Source organism: Canis lupus, chromosome 1 (assembly GCF_048164855.1).
Source record: "Canis lupus baileyi chromosome 1, mCanLup2.hap1, whole genome shotgun sequence".
NCBI lineage: Eukaryota > Metazoa > Chordata > Mammalia > Carnivora > Canidae > Canis > Canis lupus.
In genome coordinates, this window is record NC_132838.1 from 53507574 (window position 1) to 53530530 (window position 22957).

Sequence of the window (22957 nt, forward strand, 5' to 3'; positions counted from 1 at the left end):
GGGAGGGGAAGCATTGGACACAGGAAAGTAACATATTCTGGCTATTTTTGCAATCTACCACAGAGAGTATAAAATATTCATCATCTGAACTGCAAGGATAGTTTATTGCCATTCTTTAAAATTCAAAACAGTAATTTTTTCTTCAGAAATGAAATGATTGTTCACATTCCACAGAGTCACAAAGATCCTTTGTGACAATCACTGAGTTCAAAGTCTGGTATTATGATGAAATGGTGCTATTCTTCTTTTTCGGGTAACCTGGTCTGTATTTCCAACTTCTTGAGTTATCGATAACAGGAACTAATGTTGATTTCATGCTATGTGCCAGGCACCAAGCTAAGTATTTTACATTAGCTTATTTAAAATGGTCACTGTCTGGGGGCCTCTCAGGGGATGCCAAGGGGCCAGCTCTGTGACAATCTTCTCACCATGAGTGGTCTCCCACCTGCTGTGCCCAGTCATCTGGGTCAACTGTCTTGGATAACGACACCGTAGATAACCATTTAGGTATTTTGTCAGCATACCTGCCACACAGAATTGACTCTATTTAAATTGCCAGTTTCCCCTGGATGAGACACCAGAAAATCATTTAAGGTTATTTCCATTTTTTCCTGGTGTTTGCCTTCTATAATTGATACAGTTGACTTTTAGCACATTGGGTAACACTAGAAGTTCAGTTGTTTATTTTTTCTCTTCCTCCTTAGTCCGTGGCAGGATATTATGCTCTGAAAGCAGTGAGAATAATAACACCTTAGCTACTATCTATTGATTAGTAATTCAATTTTCTATTTGAGGAAAGTCACCATGGTTAGACATGTAGGGTAGCAGGGATAATTACCAGAAGACCTACAGATCATCAACTTGTAAAAGGTGATTCTGATTTACACACTAGGATGTTCCATTCCAGCTCCCTGGTGAAGGCTACAAAACTGCAGACGGCATCCAGCACTCCTTCAGCTATTGGTAACTCAAGTAGCTGGATGAGATGGGGGTGCTGATGGAGACCTACTAAGCCAAGAAGTGTTAACCATCACAATGCTGGCCGCACTTTTTTTTTTTTTTTGATGTGTTGCTGTAACAGCACAATTGGCTACCATCAATTTTCTGGCTATTCAACACCTATTTACAACCTAGAGTAGTCTAAGGGAGACCACAGAGTGAGATCAACTCAAACACTGAACGGCCACTTACCAACTGTCACGCTGTGCTTTGGCTACAGAATTGCTGGGATGCTGCTAGCTTTTCTGATAAAACTTGGTGATAGAGGCATTGGTCTCAGCAGCCTGAAGAGCCATCTACTCAATTGCTCATAACAATATGTTTGAGTAACACCTGTTAATGTATAAGAACCTCATGTTTACTACCCACTTTTATCCCCACAACAACCACATAGGATTGATTGATAGTTAACAACTCCAATTTTATCCATAAGGGAAGTGAAGTTAACTGGGCTAGATGACCTCCTGGCACACCAGGATGAATGCAGCAGGATGTGTAGTAGGCAGAGCACGGAAAGTGGATTAATTCTTTCCTCTTGGGGAATTGCCACTTACAAGCTGTACCTCAATTTCTTCATCTATAAAATAGGAAGAATCATAGTGTCTTTCTCCCAAGACTGTTCTAAGGATTCAATGTGTTATCTGATCAAAAGCACTTAAAACATCTAGCACAGTCTATTTGATAAAAGTGTTAGCTAGCATAATAGCTGTCTGCTCTTTCATCTACCATGATAACTTTCTATTCTTTCCTGAATCAGGCCCTGCAAAATTTTTTGAAAGCACATTTTCTCAAAACAGCAGTTCATGGTGATCATCCACAAAACCAGTTATCAATGCTCTCTCATAAGAAAAGATGAGAGATAATAAACTGGGGACACAGTTTACTTTGATCCGCAAAGATTGAAAAATTAATTAATTGCCAACATGAAAACATTCAGAGAGCTCATAAAACATACATTGGTCTTACTTTGCATAAAAATGGTGAGAGCTAGCAACACAAAGTCAGATATGTTTGAATTGGATTGGGGTTTCCCATCCTTATCTTTCACAAGGATACAGTTTCCATCTGGCCTCTCCACCATTTTGTCTCTCCTGGCTCACTTCACCCACATTGATGTTATCAGCATGGCCCTTGTAACAGTGAATTTGTAACTTTTTCTCTAGATAACAGAATATTTAGGAACAACATCTTGATTGTGCAAATTTAGGAAAGGGAGCAAAAACTTGCAAGCCTAGACCATGGTCTTCAGCAAGAATCGAGGGGATTGCATGAACCTTAGGCTTTTAGATTTCTAAGTAATCCTTTGTTTGATTTCTTTAGAAATAAGTTCATTGGTTAATTTCCAACCTACTTTCATCATGGTTCTCATCAGTGCTTCTTCCTGCAATTGTGATGACAGAGAACAATGTTTTAGAAATAGAATCATAAGTAAAATTGCAACTACATGTACATTTGGTCCCCTGAGTGGTCTTTCCCAGGCACTCCTACCCTGTTTTATCAGTGACATCTGTTATCAGCCTCTGCACAGTGATCCGTATGGTAAAGAGCTTGGAACCTTATTGTTGTTCCAGCTCATGATCACAAATGTCCCTGCTTCATAAATATAAACCTCAAGAAAACTTCAGCCAGCTACTATTGTATCACTCTTATTGTTGTTGTTGTTGTTTTTAAATAAGTCTTTTAAAAAGAAATATCTGACAGGTAATTGGCATGATGATAAACAATGCATGCAAGATAGAAATGACTTCAAAAGAGGCCTATGACTTTCATTTGTTAAGTTTCTGATATTACCTAAATAGAAATGTGGGAAACTCTCTCTAAATGCCTTGCAAGTGAGTATACTATGGGCCGAGGAACTCACTTACTGATAATTATTGCATTTAATTCTTACTCAAGAACTTTCTAGTATCCCAACTTTCTGATAATCTGCTGGACAGGACATGTACACATGGATATCTCACCTTCACCTACCCTTGACTGTTTCAGAATTAAAAACCTCATCTACTCATCCCTAAAGTATTCTGGCATCTGTGAATTATAGAATGGGCCAATCACACCCCTAGTCACCAAGAGTCATCCTAAATTCATTCCTCTAATCTTTAGACATGGTTGATCCCACAAGTTCAGTCTCTAAAATCATTATTCTATTTATGCCTGATACACCAGGTTCTAGTTCAGAATCTCTTCTCTTTGGCATGAATTGTGATATATGCCAGCCTATCTTTCTGCTTCAAATATCTTTTCTCTTTAATCCACCAAGCTTATCTGCCAGAGATGCCATTTTGAAATGCAGGCAATAATCACTCTGTAGAAAACCTTCAGTGGTTTCTTGTTACCTATGACATAAAGCCAAATTTTAGAATGACAGTTAATGGTTCTTAGATCTGGTCCTTTTTTTTTTTTTCCCCCAGCTTCATGTTCTTTTTCTTTCATTTATTCAACATTTAATAAATGTTAGCTAGACCTGTTGTGGTGGTTATTTTGCCATATATACAAATATCAAATCATTGTATTATAGACCTGGAACTATTACAATGTCAATTGTATGTTATAAGTTAATTATATCTTAGTTAAAAAAAATATTTATTGACCATGCACTATTTGTCAGGCACTGATCTAGGTAGCTGGGATAAATTAGTGAACAAAATAGACAAAAATTCCTGTCCTCATGGAATTTATAGGTGGCAAACTATGACTACATACGACCTGTTTTGTAAATAAAGTCTTTTTTTTAAAAAAAAGATTTTATTTATTTATTCATGAGAGACACATAGAGAGAGGCAGAGACATAGGCAGAGGGAGAAGCAGGCTCTCTCCAGGAAGTCCGATGCAGGAATTGATCCCAGAATTCCGGGATTATGACCTGAGCCGAAGGCAAACTCTCAACCACTGAGCCACTCAGGTGCCCCTGTCAATAAAGTCTTATGTGAATATGCCACACCCAGTATTTTCATGTTGTCTACGCTGTTTTCCCACTATAGCTGCAGAGTTGAATAGTTGCAGTTTAGACCACTGGCCCTACCGAGACTGAAATGTGGCTCTGACAGGAAAAAATTGCTGACTGTTCTCATGCATTTAGACAAGCTGAGGGATATTTATGCAAACTTATCTCTGGTTCAAATTTCCTTATGCCAGAATCCCTGTTTTCCTCTCTATATATTAAAATCTTACAGGGTCCACTTCAAATTTTCTTTCCATTATAAAGCCATTCTTGGTTTTGTTAACTCAAAATTGCCCTCTTTTTCTTTGTTTCAATACTACAGTATTTTTCCATCTCTTTTGCATTTTTTTTAAATCTTATGATATCAGAAATGATTTACCTGTCTGCTTCCCTCTCTGACATGGAGTTCGGGGATCATAGGCCATATCTTCTTACTCATTTTATCTACATTCTCTACCTCCAATAGACCAGGGTATAATCTAGAAATCAAGTACCTAAGATGGAAATTAATCTAATTGTTATTATTATAATTTTGCACACTTTATCCTTTGACCTGAGAAATAAAAATTCTATTTATTATTATAATTTTGCACACTTTATCCTTTGACCTGAGAAATAAAAATTCTATCTAAATGTGACTCTGTGAAGCCCAAGCCTGAGACATCAACTGCAGATTTCTTCCTAGTCAGATATTATAGTTCCTTTGAAGCCTGCAGAGCTATCAGTGTCTTGGCACTCATTTTGGATTTTCTCGTCACGGAGTGAGCAAGGGGACCCTTCTGCTCCCACACTGGTGCAAAGGCACCTTAGACAATTTAGAATATTTTAGAATTTATTTTAATGTTTTCTAATCAATTGACTCAGCAATGAGCCCATTTGTCTGCCTTATGTGATCATTCCATGAAAGCAAACCAGACTTTTGACTCCTGAAGATGGAATTCCTGGTCAGATTAGTGCAGCAGAAATGCATTTTGGTCAGAGCACCCTTCGGTCTCTAAGAAAGGTAAGTCTTCATTTTGCAAGAGTAGGGCCTCACTTGCTTTAATGACTCTGTAAGCTCAGAAAAGTTTCCCCAGAAGTATAACTTGTAGGATTTATAAAAGGCAAAGCAAACCCCAAGGATGTAATTTGTTTTTCCTTTCCCAGAAAAATATAGGAAATTTAAAGGTTATTAACTCAGCTTTGCAAATGGTTTTCAAATAACGTTTGATTCACAAAGCCCTGTGAACAATCAAAATATGAGTTGGCTCTGTTAATGCTGAGGACTCTATCCTCGTCCCATCTAGCTATGCCACCTCTCTTAACATGAGGTGGTGAAAACACAGACACCTGGCTGTAACACATTCACATAAGAGTTCCCGCAGAGGAAGCAGTCCATGGGAAACTTCAGATAAGCTGCAGCAAGATTTCTCTGTGCATTCTGGAAAGCTTGTAAGTTTCTCACAAGCAATTACACCAGCTCTTCAGTGCTCCAAACTACCTCTTAAACGAACTGTAACAACCAAACCAAGAGCTATCATCTGATAATTCTGGCTACAGAGATATAGATTTCCATGAAAATGAATCAAGCAAGTAACACAATTGAGAAACTAAATAGTATGTTTAGAGGAGTTTCCAAATTGGTATCTTCTAGATGGGGAGCACAGTGACATGGATTGATCCTCATATGTGGCAATAACATGTTTAAAGTGTTTTCTAAGCTAGGAATCTTTTGTACATAGATGTATTGTGAACATATAAAAAAGAGGGCACTCATGTTCTCATAGAATCTTAACATTTGACTTCTATAGTTTAACAGGTTTTATTGCAAATGTGACAAGAAAAAATAAAATATTATTTAACTTATTACCTAGCAGGTGATTTAGACCTCAAAATTACTGCCACAGGATCCAGTTTAGGGCCTGACAGTGTAAATAATACACCATCCCACCTACAATTGTAATTACTGCCAACTGTTTTGCTAATTTTATATTTCTTTCATCTTTCTTTCCTAACTTAACTGAATTTCTTATGGTATGATAATATTATTGTTCTTTTTTTCCCAAACTAACTGTATCTAATTAAATCTAAACTGAATCTTTGTACAATATACTTTTTTCCCCTAGCCTTAGTATGGGTGGAATTGTGTCCACCCTTAAAAAAAAGATATGTTAAAATCCTAAACTGTACTATTTTAGAATGTGTCTTTATTTGGAAATAAGGTTGTCACAGATGTAATTAGTTGAGCGGAGAGTAGTATGAGACCTTATTTCAATAGGATTGGTGTCTTTATTAAAAGAAGACTGAAGGGACAGAATCATAGGGAAAGGCCACCTGAAAATGTAGGATTGGAACAATGTATTATAGGATAAGGAATGTCAAAGATCACCAGCAAACCACCAGAAACTGGAAGAGGTAGAGACAGCTTCCCCTATAGGTGTTAGAGGGAGTATGGCTCAATCAATACCTTGACTTCAGACTTCTAGTCTCCAGAACCTGGGGAAGATAAGTTGATGTCGTTTTTGCCACCTTATTTGTGGTATTTTGTTATAAGTCCTAGGAAACTAATGCAGGTCACGAGGCATGGAAACACTGTTCTGTTTGATCTACCTCCACAATGTACTCTACCCTAGGAGATGGACCAAAATTACTACAGTCAGCACACTTCACTGCCCTCTGACTTCCAAATGGATTTGACTGTTGGGGAACTCGGGCAGGATATTATAGAGGAAGAAGATTGAAGTCAGAGTGTTTATACCTAAGTACTGTTGTGATGATGTTTGGGCTTCTTTGTCTCTTCACTCAGAACCATGAATGCAGAAAGTGATTTGAGAGCCTATTTTTCAATTCTCCAAAGACAGCTTTAATTCATTACAAAGAGCAGTTAATTCATACATATGATGAATGCCAGGACATGAAAGTCCTAATTTTCTCAGTGCTTGGATTATTCTCAAAGTGGTCTTCTCTGCACTTGTGTCCTATTTTGCTGAGACTGCCCCTCCTCTAGGTTTAGGGGTCTGCTGCTCCCTACTACTACACTAACCATTGTGATTCACTCAGACCCTTGCAAATAGACTCATCAGTAAATCTTCTGTAATTTATACTAACTTGAGTTAGGATAGCTCTATTTGCTGTTGAGACCCTTACTGTCACATTATCTGTGTATCAGACACATGATTAACATGTCCACTGTCTTCAGTTTTCTCTTGTGGAATTTCTCTCCCTTCTGTAGCCATCTGTCAAATCTGGCAACTCTTGTTTGAAAAGGAGCTTTCAGACCAACTTTCACTGAAGTGTAGTCTGGGAGAGGATCTGAACAAAGTAAGATAAAAGCTAGCTGATGAGGGAGGTACAACCAATTGCAAAAACTATAGAAACAGGAAGAGCAGGGAGCATACCAGAACTGATGGACAAATTCTACTGAAGGAAGTAAAGAGTGAGCAGATGATGGCATTGAAGTATTGGTCAAATACATAAAGATAAAAGGGAGCAGAAACTACACTGGCTCAGAAATTCAGGAAATGAATTGGCAGACAAGGAGATGTAGGTCTTCCATTCTGTGTCTATATCACATGCATATGATTTGTCTTCCCCACCCCCTAATTCCCAAGGGGAAAATAGAGACAACTTCTGACACTTTGTGTTATTTCAGGATTAGTTCAATCCTCCTTTCCCTTAGGAAATGTTCCTTATACTCCTCTCTCATTTTGAGAATTAACCTTGTTTCCCATGTTTCCATATTATAAACCATCTTATCTATTGTTACTAGTAACAGTTACATTATCACATTATGATGGATTTACTTGGAATGGTTTCTGGGAGCTAGCACAAGTACATTCTAAGACTAATAATCATGAGCAAAGATACTGGGATCAAAGTGAACTAATGAAGTTGTCTGATACTGTGTTTGTTCATTATATCTAAGTTTGCTTCAGCCACTCTTTCAATGCATTTCATCAAAACATGGCTGGAGTTATCTTTACTCATCTCTCTCTCACATCTTACATTGGCTGCTGATTCTTTCTGGAATGCTCTACCTTCCATATATCTTCATGCCTTATTCCTTTACCCTTTCCAAAACTCTACTCAAATGTCATTTTCTCGATAAGACCCACCCACACCATATCTGATTAAAATCCCAAAGCTCTTCCGGCTCTGAGCCTAGGCACTCTGGTGTGCCTTAACCTACCTTACATTCATTTTTCTCTCAAGGAAGAATATATTATTTAATTTTGTATCTATTGCCTTTATTAATTTTGCATATCTTTCTCCAACAGAATGCAAACATCATAAGGACAATGATTTTGATTTTTTCATTCACTGCTATAAACTAAATGCCCCAAAGAGTACCTGGCACATAGTAGATTCTCAGTAATATTTCTGAATAAATATATGGAATATGACAGACTTGCTTAATGCAATACTACCTTACCTCAAGGCCCGACTCCACTAATATTGCCAGTCAGGCTCAAAGCCACTACAATTTGGATCCCAAAATAAATGTTATCTCCTCCATTCTTTTGAACTGGTAAAGCCCTTTCCAGTTGTAGATTTATTTACATATATATAATTTATTTTATACCTAGACTGTGATACTTCAGAATTCAAAGACCATGCTTTACTTATCACTTTAGCCTAACACTAAGCACTGAATACAGTATGTTGCCATAAGAGAACTTCACTATTTGAACTCAATTTAAATTAGCAGATATTCTAAAGATATTATGAAAGCTGAAATTTTTCTGAGTTCAATTAAAGAGCTAAATGAATATACAAATTGTTATCTCACAAAATTGATTCTAATAGTAGTGGGTGAGTATTTAAGGTTTATGAAAAAAAGCTTAACCAGCTTATAAGGTATGATTCTCAGAAAGCTATTCATAAAAGCAATAGAAGATGAATTTTTAGTATTTTAACAACAATATTTATTACATGTGACAATATGATCATCCTTTTAATTTAAAAATAAGATATCAACCTAAGCTTGATCAAGAAGTGACTGCTTGCTAATGGGTTAAAGTGTCTTGTGATAAATTACTGTAATCGAAATAAAGAGTCATCAAAATTACAATGCACAATAGCATATACCTTTTGGAGGTGATTTCAAGCTTGAGGAAACAAGTTAATGAGACTCTAGTTAATACTGAGGTAAAAACCCTTGGAATCTCTGAAAAAGAGTACAAAAAGGTTCAAAGAACTAAAAGCATTCAGAACTTCTGAAGAAAAAGGATTCATAAGAACAGAGTTCAAATGTAAAAACATACACATACTCCAGAAACTGAAGCATTACTCAATGTTAACAATGTCAAGGAAAAGAGATGAGTAAGGAATTATCATTTGTAGGATGTGTCTTCGGTCTAGATACTATAAAAATTATTTTGCTTGTACTCTTTCTTCATAAGCTAGTTCATGAGATCTCTTCTGAGGAAGAAGGCTATATATATATACATATATATATATTAAATAATGCTACAGAAGGAAAGAAGAGATAAAAGTCTGGAAAAGCATGACCAGCATTTCTGTCAGTGTATTGAAATTATTACTAGTTTTGTCTTTGAACTTATGTTTTACACATGAAGTTCTATGGGACAGTGGACATGCAGGTAAACAGAGGAGATATGCCAGGTAGCTTATGTGTGGGCTGAGTGGTTGACCTTGTCATCCAGCATGTAAACACAAGCATGGGGCAATCTGGTGCATGACAAGTGTGTGAGTAGTGGGCAATGGGAAGGGTCTGCACCCATATTAGCAGTGGTGATGATGGCAAGAGATGTTGCAGGTGCAATAAGAGTAGTCACAGTCTCAGGAGAGAGAGAGTAGGGGCTCCATGCAGAGACAACACTGGGACCCTCAGTGGGACATAATTTTGCCATTCATCACTGGAGTTCATTCTTGGGGCACATATATTAATTCTCTGGTTCCAGGAAAGGAACTGTCAGTGCCCAGGCAGTATATTTTGTTAGTAAATCCTTAAAAAAAGAACTGTATACATGGACTTATGTCAGTAAAAATTATGGAATAAGAGTCTCCTAATATTCTGTATTCCATTAAAGCAAAGAGAAAATTTGAAAAAGAGTAGTTAGAATCAACCTTTCAGAAATCTGGAAATTAGCCAGAGGCTTACAGAAAGAAATCTGGGGAGCATTTGTTCAAGAAAAATAGCTGAATTTTAGTAAGAACAATTGGTTTTGTGGCATTTTAAGGTGCCCTAGCCCCATTTCCCACTCTCCATTTCCATGGTAATTTTGAAAAACTATAATCCACAATGTGGTGAAAATAATAGACTGACAGCCACCAACAGAATGAGGCTCATTAAAAGCTTTATTCCCAGGAAATTGTCATTATGTGATCGATCCCTGAGACTCTACTTGTAAAACAGTCTGTATTTGACTTGACTCATGGCTCTTCCAGTGACAGAATCTCTGTCACTTATCTCTGGAGACAAATGTCAGGAAACAAAACAAACCAGCAGGTGGTTAATTACCTTCATAGGTGCCTGAGATAGTGAATAGTTGTGGCAAACAAATGTACCAAAAAAGCTTTACAAGAAGAGTTAGGATGTGAGACTCTTCACAGGGACTTTGATATGTTCTGAAATAATCCTGGGAATCTAGAAGGCTGTGTGCATTCCCAGGGCTGTGCTCAGGTACGAGCAGTACATATACTAAGGAACGTCTGAGAAGGTTCCAAGCTCCCACATCTGGTTGATCTTGAGATTGTACAAGCAAGAATGAAAAGCTAAGGAAGAAGTATAATATTCCAGTCTAAGCACTGGAGACATAATCCACACCCACATAGTCACCACTTGATAAATAACAGGAGACTTATTGGTTCCAAGCATTCAAGGAAATATCTGTCCAACCATTAAGTGACCATTAAGCTGAGCTGGGACTTCAGTGACTACACATGACAAAGAATACAGACTTAGAGAACTTGTTTTTAAAAGTCACAAAATAAGAAGATAATAACAATTAGAGAAAACAGCAAAACCAAAAATCTCTGGGGAGATGTGGGAATTTGATTTCTGGAGTTGTCACATTAGGTCATTTAAAAAGTTCAATTATCAAAAAAAAAAAAAATATGAGGCATGCAAAGAGACAGGAAAGTATGGACCATGACACATAAGAGAGGAAACAGTCAGCAGAAACTGTCCTTGAGGAAGCCTATATGTTGGACTTATTAGAAAAATATTTTTGTCAGCTACTTTAAATATACTCAAGATACTAAAGGAAATCAAGTCTAAACAACAAAAGGAAAGTATGAGAATTATGTTGCATCAAATAGCGGATGTCAATAAAGAGATCAAAATTATTTTAAAAGAAAGCTGAAATTCTGGAGGTGAAAGTTATAATTGAGGTGCAAGACTCCCTATACAAGTTATCACAGTAGACTGCACTAGGCAGAAGAATCAACAAGCTTCATGACAGCCCAATTGAGATTATCAGTCATAGAAACAGTAAGAAAAAAGAATGAAGAAAAGCGAACAAAGCCCAGGGAACTGTGGGCACAATCAAATGTACCAACATATTGCACAATGGGAGTCCCAGAAAGAAAGGAAAGAAAAAAAAAGGATCTAAAATCTGAGATATAATGGCAAAAGCTTCCCAAAATGTATTTAAAAATATTAATCTACATGTCCAAGAAGTTCAATAAATTCCAGGTAGAATAAACTCAAGAAGTTCTATATCTAGACATTTCACAATATAACCTTTGAAAGGCAGGAACAGAGAATCTTGAAAGCAATGAGAAGTGACTCATCACCTACTAGGGATGACTGCTAAGCAACAACTGATTGCCCGACACAAAACAAGGAGGCCAGAACATATTGGGATGACATATGTAAAATACAGAAAGAAAAAAATGTGAAATGAAAGTTCCATATTCACCAAAATTGTACTTGAAAAATAGAGAGAGGTTATGACATTTTCTGATAACCAAGAACAGAGAATGCATGGCTAGGAGACATGTCTAAGGAGACACAAAAAAAGAGTGCTTCAGGCAGAAATAAAAGGACATAGAAAGCAGCAAAAATCTACATGAAGAAAAAAAGCACCAACAAAGTTTACTACATAAATAAATATGAATAACAGTAAACATATATGCTTGTTACATGTTTATTTTTCCTCTCTGATTTTTTTTTTAAACTACATGAAGCAGTAATTCCAAATCTTTGTTGGTAGTGGTTTGATCTAAAAAGATGTAATTTATATGACAATAACCACACAAAGGAGCATGGAAGGAATAGTGATATATAGGAGCATACATTTTCTATACAATTAGAATTAAAGCTGGTATTAATCTCAACTCAGTTATCTTAAGGTAATACGTTAATTGTAATCCCCAGGAAAATGGCTAATAAAATACCTCAAAAGATAATAGTGAAAGAAATAACAAGGAATTTAAAATGGTATAATATAAAATGCATGTTTAACAGAAACAATGAAACAATGAAAGAAAATAGAGGGAAAAAAGAAATGAGATATATAAAAAACAAATAACAAAATGGCTGATATAAAGTCTACTTTATTAGTAATTATATTAAATGTAAATCTATTAATAAATACTTCAATGAAAGATAAATATTGAGGGAATGTACAAAACACTCAAAAACCAAAGCATGATACAGCTACACTGTCTAGTAAATATGCTTAGAATCAAAGAAAACATCATCAGGATTGTTATATAATTGTAGAAAACAGGAAGTGTTAACAAGGATATGGACAAATGGAACCCTCCTAAATTGCTGGTTGGGATGTAAAATAGTGCAAGCTCTTTAGGAAACAGTTTGGAAGTTCCTCAAAAGTTAAATAGAAAGTTACTAAAAAAGCAGAATCAAATCTATAAATACAGAGAACAAGTTGATGGTTGCTGGGAGGAGGAGTGGGGGGATGGGCAAAATGGATGAAAGGGAGCAGAAGATACAGGCTTCCAATTATGGAATGGATAAGATGCAGGAATAAAAGATATACTGTAGGGAATGTAGTTAATGGTATTGTAATAGCGTTGCAGGGTAACAGAGGGTAGCCACACTTGTGGGGAACAAAGCATAACATATAGAATACTTGAATCGATCACTATATTGTACACTTGTAACTAATATAACATCCTGTATCAACTTATGTATATATACATATACATATACATATATGTATATATACATATATACACACATAAATTCATATATATGAAGGATAATATATTATCTATGTAATTCTGCTCCTAGATATATATGCAAAAGAACAGTAAACATGTTCACACCAAAACTTGTACATTAATACTTATAGAAGTATTATTCTTAGCAGTCAAAAAGTAGAAGCATTCCAAGTGTCCATCAATTTATGAGTCAATAAACAAAATGTGGTATATCTAAACAATGAAGGGTCATCAGTCATAAGGACAATGAAATATTGATCCATGCCACAATATGATTGGATCTTGAAAACATTATGCTAAGTGAATGAAGCCAGACACAAAAGTCCTCATATTATATGTTCCCATTCAAATAAATGTCCAGAAGAGGCCAATCCACAGAGACAGAGTACAGATTTGTAGTCTCCATGAACTCAGGGGTGGACAGAGATGAAGAGAACCTGATAAGAATGAATGCTATGGGATGATGACATGTTCTGGAAATCCATTGTGGTGATTGAAGGTGAAAGAACATTGAAAGTAAAAACCACTGAGTTCTACACTTTAAGAGGATGAATCTCATGGTTTATGAATTTTATCTCAACAAAAAAAGGAAAAAAAAGTGTCTACATGGACATTTCAATAAAGTATATCAAGAACACATTAGAATTCAGAGATTTAGAGTCCTGATTTCAGCAATTGGTATAACCTTGGGAAGCACATATTCACCAGCTTAGACATAATTTAAAGGTTGTGGCATTGGATGGAAAATAACACTTCCAGATGAAGCTTTGGATGAATTAGTTATTAATAAGGAAGACAATTCTAAAATTAACATTTTTTGTAATTGAAGATATAGCAATAGAAGGCATAGAAGACATTTTGAATTATCAACTCATGAAGTCACAATTATAACATGTTACAGGAAACGTCTGAGGAAATACTGAAGTTCATCGAATGAATTCTGTTTAACACTAAACTAAAGCTTACGTGAAGCTTTTTTGTATGTAGAATGAACGTGTTAGTAAAGATTGCTCTTTGAGAACCATGAGCTCTAGCTGAACAAAAATTTATGTTTTGAAATCATTTATCAGAAATATATCCCAATGCAGTCATAGACTATGAAATCTTCTTAACACCTCCCCCACCCCAGCAAGAGCTACATCAATGGAAAGATCTTTCTCAATATTAAAATTTTTTTATAATTATTTGTAATTCTGAATTTGCCAAAAGCTACTTTGTTGCTTTCTATTAAGTGTGAAAGATGTCCTCATACATATTTTTAGCAAGTGACTCATAACAGACTCACCTGTGCATCATTAAGAAGGTGGTTTCCAAATTTGGGCTTGAGTAACATAGTTTTCAAAGAAAGCAAAATGAGAGCCAGGGGCCTCTATGAAAAAATCAACTCTCTCTTGTATACACTGTATTTCATCAATACAAATTACCTGTCGGATACCCAATTTCTGTAAAGGCTTTGTAAAAGGATAGTGATAAAAGTAGCAATTGGCTGGCATTTTCATGATGTTTGCTGAAAGTATAAATCTTGATGACCTAATAAATGCATTTGCAGGAAAGCAAGCCAGAAAAATCTTATGATCAATTAAAGTACTATGTGCATAAAATATTTTTGTGTTCTTTAAAATTATGACACAATTTTTTTCAAATTGTACTAATGCATTACTATTACTCTATGGATTTTGTAAGGAATATAAAATTTTTGAAAGAATAGTCTTTAACAACTTCAATTGCATTTTTCCCTTCTGCTCTTTGAACAGGGGGTGTCAGATTTTTATCTTTTCCTGGGTCCTGCAAGTTTTATCGCCAATCCTGGGCATGAAATATATAGTTTAGAACCTGGCCTTAAAATGATAGGGCATCCCCTTTAAACTAAAAAAAAATAAAAATAAAAATAAAAATAAAAGTATTTTTTTAAGAAATAAAAACACCGTAAATATCCCAGCAGACTCAATCCTCATAGACTTAATCCAATCTGGTTTCTCAGATTGGAAACCAGCAAATGCTGTGAGGGATGTTTCTTGGTGCTGGGAGGTGAAAGCAGTCAAGCGCCAGTTGCTCACACCCAGGTACCACCATCATCTTGCATGAGGGAAAGTTCTGGACGTGCAACAGTGCACCCCCTGGTAGTTACACAGCCTGAGAAGCACTGCCAGTGTGCAATGATGAAGGCCAAGAATGTGAATGTTCTTGGAGTGCTCAGGACAGGGCTCAGTGCATCCCAGCATAGATTTATCTTGTCCAAAATGCCAATAATGCAGTAGGGGGGAGGCTACTTTTTTGTCTTTCCCGCGCAGCACTATCTCCTCTCCTGCTGTCCCCAGAAGCCCATGTGGGGCAAACCTCATCCAGAAGACACATTACACAGACCTGTTTCACTCAATATAGTCTGAGAAGTAGGCTGACCCAATGTCAGAAGCACAAATAACAGCACAGGTCTACAGGGTGAACTGGGTGAAAAAAAATCACATTTTCCTCATTGCCAACAGGGTCTTCAGTTTGCAAAGCTCATGTAAGTCAAAAGAGCAGAGTAAAGGCTTTTGATGTCATCCCAGAAATGTACTATGTGCACAGACCACCAAAAAATATGTTCCATTAACCTAAGACCTAGGGCAGCAATGCTACAGTAGAGCATATGCTTTATGTTAGTTTTGCCTAGCACACTAATTTTTTTATGCAGTCAGCTGTTTCATCTTTCTTCTTGAAGATAGTTTATTATCTGCTATTGCTATTTCAATTGACAAAGCTGGCACATATATATACCATCATCTATAAAGCTGGGATTAGCCAGATAAGGAAGCAGAATCTTACAAAACTATCTAATGCTACCAGGGTAGCATAGACTTCTACGATTATGACATTCCCTATTTCTAAACATTTCTCCTAGAATTATACAGATTGTTCCAATCTTCAAACAGATGAACAAAGAAAGCAAATTGAAAGGCAAACGTAAAAAATCAAAAGTCTTTTCTCCCAGTGTGGGAAATTACTCTAGATTGTTAAACTTACCATCAATTTGCAATTTATTATAAAGACTTTTTCTTTTGCTCTTCTCTCCAATAAGATGCATCTTATGGTTGTTTTTTTTTTTTCAATAAATTCAATGCATTTGGAAAAATACCCAGATGGTTTAATTTCTTTAGGGAAGTATATGTATCCAAGATAACATTCACAGCTGCCAGAAAATGTATTTCTCTATTGTGGCTACCACCTGATGTTCATAACATAAAACTGGAACAAAAAATAGAAAGGCAAAGAATAAAAAAAAATGAAAAGGATTACAGAAAAACTAAAATTATCACTATTTTCTCTTAGAAAAAAGTAGAATAATCCATCTCTAAGACTGAAGCACATCATTATAGCCAGATCAATGTAACAGAGTAAGTTCTGAATCCTGTGGAAAGAAGAGAGGGTAATTATGCATTTACACTTAAAGAAGTACTGTTCGAATCTGGGTTTTTTTGGTTGTAAATAGCTCTGAGTGCTATCTTATGAGCCAGTGGAATTGGAAGATCTTTGAAAAATCAATGCACATCAAAGTCATTTATATTAAATTCTAACTTAAAGATTCAATGGGCATGATAATTATGTAAAGGTCTTCATTTTCTAGTCAACAAAATTACTGAGCACTTACTGTGTGCTTTGCATTGAACTTGACATGAAAGGGGGGGAAAAGGCACAGTAGCTAAAAGCTACTATTGTTGTGTAAACTTCTTTTGAATTTCTCGGTCTGTGCTGGGGTATTTTTCTAGACTGCAAATACTTCTTTATACATATCTGAATTCTATCAATCATTCATTGGGAATTCAAGCATCTAGTACTCTAGATAAGCATTTGTGGTCAGAAGTGATCTCTTTGTTTTCTGAACCAGAATTATCTTTCTATGTATGTAGGTATGAATGTATGTATGTATGAGTGATCTATCTATCTATCTTATCTATCTATCTATCTATCTATCATCTATCTACTATCTACCTTTTATGTGTCTGTCTGTATATCTTTAATCTACCATTTATTGCAAACCAGCTAGATGCAAATTTCTTTGTCAATGCTTTATAGCAAACACTAATACAGTTCATAGTCTGTGCCAGGAAATATTCTCAGAACATTTAATATCATTATATCTTGGACATATTGTGCATTCATTTCCAGATCACTCCAGTAAAGTGAATATCACAATAAAGCAAGCCAAATAAATTTTATGGTTTCTCAATACATATGAAGGCTATATTTAAAAACTATAGCCTACTAAATTGAATAGCATTATGTCTTAAAAAATTTATATACCTTAATTGAAAAACATTTTATTGCTTAAAAAATGCTAACCACCATCTGAGCTCTCAGCACATCATAATCACTGACCACAGATCACCATAATAAATATAGTAATAATGAAAAAAATTGAAATACTGTGAGAAATACTAAAATGTGACAGAAACATGAAGTGAACAAATGGTGTTGGGAAAATCTCACTGATAGGCTCAGTTTATGCAAGGTTGCCACAAACATTCCATTTGTAAACAATGTAATATCCATGAAGTGCAATAAAACAAGGTGTGTCTGTACACAGAACACTATAAGGTTAGTAATATTATTACCAATTCGCATTTTATTTATTAATTGGAGGTGCAGAGACATAAAGAAACTTGTTCAAAGTCATTTAGTTGGTAAATGGTAGAGCTGGAATTTAAACTCAGGCTATCAGAGTCTAGGGTCCAAGCTTTTAAGCAGTTTCTGTGTATTTTTTACCATATCCTATTACTGCAACAACCCTGTGAAGAAAGAAGTATAATCTTCATTCAACAGGTGACAAAATGAGGCTCAGCGCCATGCACACTAACAAATTATCCTGCTCATGTCTCATAGACACTGACAGAAAACATGAGACTCCCATTCTGGTAATACTGTAGCCAGAATAACAGTATTTTTTGTGTTCCAATTCCCCAAACCACAGTTCTAACAGAGTGAAAGGAAGAGAGACAGGTGACTATTTTACATGCAGTGGATAGCATTATAGGAGGCAGACCCTGAGCTTACAGAACCCAAATCTTTTATAATGGGGAAAAAAGCATACCTGTTATTTGCCCCAGAGGAAGACATCATCTCTATCTGTCAAGGATGTTCACTCTATAGGCATCCTTGAAAGGAAAGTTCAGAACACAGAAGGGAGTGTCTCTTTTTATAAGACATGCAGAAATGTGAGACACCCATACAGAATCTATTCTCAACAAAAGCCACATAGCTAGTGAATAAAGAAATTAAAATTTGAACCTGAATCACCTAATTCCTGTATTTTTCTTCAATGACTAATAAAACTACTGACTTGTCTTTTCCAGAGATGAGTTCTTCCAAAAGAAGATAGAATCTAAAACATATCATAACTGGTTTAAAATTTATAGTTATAAATAATGAATAACTGAATCTAATGTTATTTATTTGTTTACAAATGAATTCATTACAGTTTATGAGCTGCTATTCCATATAATAGTTGAAAAATGTAATAAGTCAGGGTAACTCAACCGTTTCCACTCTTAAAATTGTGCGTTTTTTTGGATAAATAACCAAATATAGGATTTTTTTCTTTCCAATTTTTTTTCTCCTCTCCTTGGTTTGATATAAGTTTCTAATAGATCTATATACTATCCTTACATCTGAGAAGGAACATTCTTATCCATGGGCCATCTTCTTTTCTTGCTGACCTTCTTGCACTGAAGCTCATTCCAACTATCCTTATGGGCATCATAAGCTGACAGCCCCTGAAATCTTGCTCACCCTTCCTCAGGAAGACCAGGAAGCTGTGGCCACTGTCCATGGTCCTGCCCATACTGTCAAGATTTATTTCAGTTTACCAGCACCATCAATCTAGCCTCCTAACATGGCCTACATGACATGTTCAACAACCTCGGGCTTCTCTACAAAGCTTGTAGTCTCCTTACACAAATGCTCACAAATGTGAAAATTCATTAAGCTATCCAGGTTTCTGTTAGTGTATTTATAACACTCTGCCTCCAACTTTGCTTTGTAGTTAGGACTGAAAATGTGAAGAACCAGATCCTTGCTCTGAAATCCAGACAGTGTCCAAATCTTAGGCATGTCCTCTCCTGTCTTTCTCTTTATGTTACTGATAAAACTCTTATTTCTCTTTTGGTAAGAAGATGATTGTTACTTTTTTTTTCTTACTCTATGGCTTATAATATAAATGTTCTTTGTAGTTTTGCAAGGATTTTCTTCTTGAAACCCACATTTTTTCTCTCTCAGCAAAGCTTTGTTTTTCCAAATAAAAAAACCTTACTTTTAACATTATTTATCTGTCATTTATCATTTATTCATTCATGTATCTAATTATTTGTGATAGATTTACTGAAAGTCTGTTCAGCACTTCAATTGTCTTCTTTTTCAACGTTTTATCTGCCCTCCTTCTCAGTCAGTACATGTAGAAAATATTCAATAATGCATTAATGATGAGGTGCTAAGAATGGAACAAATAGGGTAAAGAGAATGAAAAAAATTAATATTAAGTGTTAACCTTATGCAATATTTAAAAATGCAAATTAAAGACCAAAACTTAAATACAAAAATTCAAAGAAGGCATAAAATAAAGCATTCAATATAATCAGGTATGAATGCATAGCAACCAAATCTTCTCCAGTCCAGAAAATATATCTCTTCTTTGCAAACATACTTTTCTTTTTATTTACCCTGAACATTTATGCACCAGAGGGTTTCCCCTCCTTCTATGATTTAAATAGCTAAATAAGAAAAATTACTCCAAGGACATTTAAATCCTACTTCAATGACTATCCAAGGTGAAAGAGTGATTCTCTTGAGGTTTTCTGCACTAGTTTTCCAACCAGTTTTGAGAGGTACAGAAGTGTGCCCAGAGTAATTATAGGTATGCTCAAGATACTGATCTCCTCAACCCTTTAGATGTCCAGAAGCAGAGTAGATTGCTGGAACTCCCAGCTAGTCACCTCTGACCATGTGCAGATCTTTCTGGTTATATCAAAGTGCTCTATAAATATTCTTTTCTGTGTGTACCATAATGTCAGACTGTTGGGAAAGACTTGTTATATACCAGGTCTTACTAATAACACATGATATAATTTTGTAGTTATATTTGTAATGGAAATATTTATCCATACTCCAACTATAATCCATTTGGAAATAATTTCATCAGTATCTTGCATATGATAAATTCCCAAAAATATTTTTAATGGAAGTCTATTTATAGACAAAAGTAAGCGTAAATTTGTTTTAGACCATAGTTAGCCATATTAATGGAAGAGATGTAAGACAGCTTATATTCCAGAGAGCTAATATATATATATATTTTTTTTTTGAGGCATTTCAGTGCAGTTTGCTAGAGAATGTCTTGGTTGAAGTATCAAGTCTCTGTTAAAAAATGCTACTAAAATGTGGGTGTCTGTTAATGAAAAACAATAGATTAACTAGAGAAGTTGATTTTATTTTCCAATAAACTGTAAGAAACCCCTGAGAGTTTTTCTTGTAGTTAGAACTATCTCAGTGGACGCTATAAAATCTCTGAGAAGGAGCAGACACTGGTAGCTCTTTGGAGGTTTGTGCAAAATATACTGCCAGTGTTTCCATGGAAAAAAAACCATGCCATATTCAACTTTCTATGACCAGAACTGTACACAAAAATAGCTAGTAACTATAAAAATGGGAAATAGATAAAATAAATGAAAGATATGATGGAGAAATAACTGGCAAGGGATGCCTGGGTGGCTCAGTGGTTGAGCATCTGCCTTCGGCTCAGGGCGTGATCCCGGAGTCCCAGGATTGAGTCCTGCATTGGTCCATGAGTCCCCACAGTGACCCTGCTTCTCCCTCTGCCTATGTCTCTGCCTCTCTCTGTGTGTCTTTCATTAATAATTAAATGAAATCTTAAAAAAAAAAGAAATAATTGGCAAGAGTCCATGATGAATAAGTGAAAAGTGTGAGAGAGAGTTGACGACAGCTCAGGTTGGAGACCGGGAAAGGGATGATGAAAACAGAACTGGATAATAAATTACTGGGATTCAGGCTTGAGATATAGATGCTTTCGGTTGGTGAGCTGGAAAAAGGCAAGTCAGAGAGGCTTAGGAGATAAAGAAGAGAAAGCGTGAGTGATCCATGGTGTGTGTGTGAAAGAACTTCGAGTTATATAAAGCTACAAGGAACTTGTTACAGACTAATAGCCATTTTTGAAAGTGGTCCAATAGAGTAAAGTAAGAAACTTCCATTGTGCTTCATATTTGAGAATATACTAATTATCTAACAGAGAGGAGAAAGAATAGAAGCATTTATTATTCTGACATTTCCAAGAGATGAATGACATTAGATGGCATAGTTGAAGAAGAGCGAAAGCCAAATAAAGGTTTTTCTCAAGAAATTTTACCTAAGCCTGCAAAACAGCTCAAAGGAAATGGTGATTCAATTTTAAAACAAGGAGAAAATGAGAGAAACAACAATGGAACTTCTGTGTAGATAGTTCATTAAAATAACTACATTTTGGATTGCCTGGATGGCTCAGTTGATCAAGCATCTGCCTTTGGCTCAGGTCATGATCTTGGGGTCCTGAAATTGAGCCCAGGATTGGGCTCCTTACTCAACACCTGGAGTATGCTTCTCCCTCTCTCTCTCTGCCCCTCCATCCTGCTTGTGCTCTCTCTATGTCTGTCTCTCAAATAAATAAATAATTAAAATCTTAAAAAAAAAGACTCCATTCTGGTCAAGAGGACAGATAGAGAATTTAACTATTACACTTTTCTGGTTGGGTCTCACTATACAGTTTAGCTCTAATGCCTTCTTCCCATTTGACATGGTAGAGGGATGTAAGAAACCGGTGATTTTTTATGAGTGTAGGTTATACACAACAGTGCTAAAAGACATTGTTAAAATATATGGTGACTGACCCATTGATACTAGAAGAAAGAAACAAGGTTCTAGCTAAATCAACAAAACCACCTAACACTTATAGAGGGACTATATTAAAACTGTAAACTTCATGGGGGGGGGGGCTACGATAGCATATCACAACAAGACAACATATCTGCTTTGGGGAATTAGACAAAAATGCCAAAAATATTTCTTTCAGGAAAGGAAACTAATTTTCTCAGTGACTCACACTGAGTACTCTTTATTTATAATTTTTTTAAAAAAAATTCTAGGTCATACTGGTTATATACCTACTGTTGAGTAGCTATGTCAGAATGCCTAGCTTTTTGACATAAGCTAAATATTCTTGTTTTGAAACCAAATATGAGACTAGAAGTTAAGTAGTTATCCCAAAATCATAAGGCAATAGAGACCACTTGTTCCTGAAAATATATAGCCTCATTTGTATAGTTTGTGTTATGCAATGACTCATCTTTTATTCCAGTTAATCATGGTACAAAGTTATTCAAAAGAATAACACAGATCAACATGAATAGTATTATAAATTCAGGCAGAAGTTCAGAGGTTCCTATAAGAGATATCTATAATTATTGCTTAGACTGCCAAAAGTACAATAAAAGAAACTACAACCCTGAATAGCAGACATAAAATTCATATTAAGCTTATGGAATATATGCAGATTAAATTCTAAAATTCAATTAATTCAAGGTTAAAGCTACATCCACATTTGAAGAAATTGTGAAGTGAAGTTCTTCATTATTTCATACATTATTGAGCACTATATTGAACTGCTAAAATACTATACTTAGTATAATACACTATAGCTTTTGAAAGGTACAGAAGTGATTTTTGTTAAAGCTTTTGTTAGTTTTGAAAATAGGAATGTTAAGTAAAAAATATCAAACCATTTGAGAATGTACAGAGAAGAAAATGAAAAACCCCTTCTAATCCCACCACCAGGAAAAAAATCATTAATTCTGTGGCATCAACATT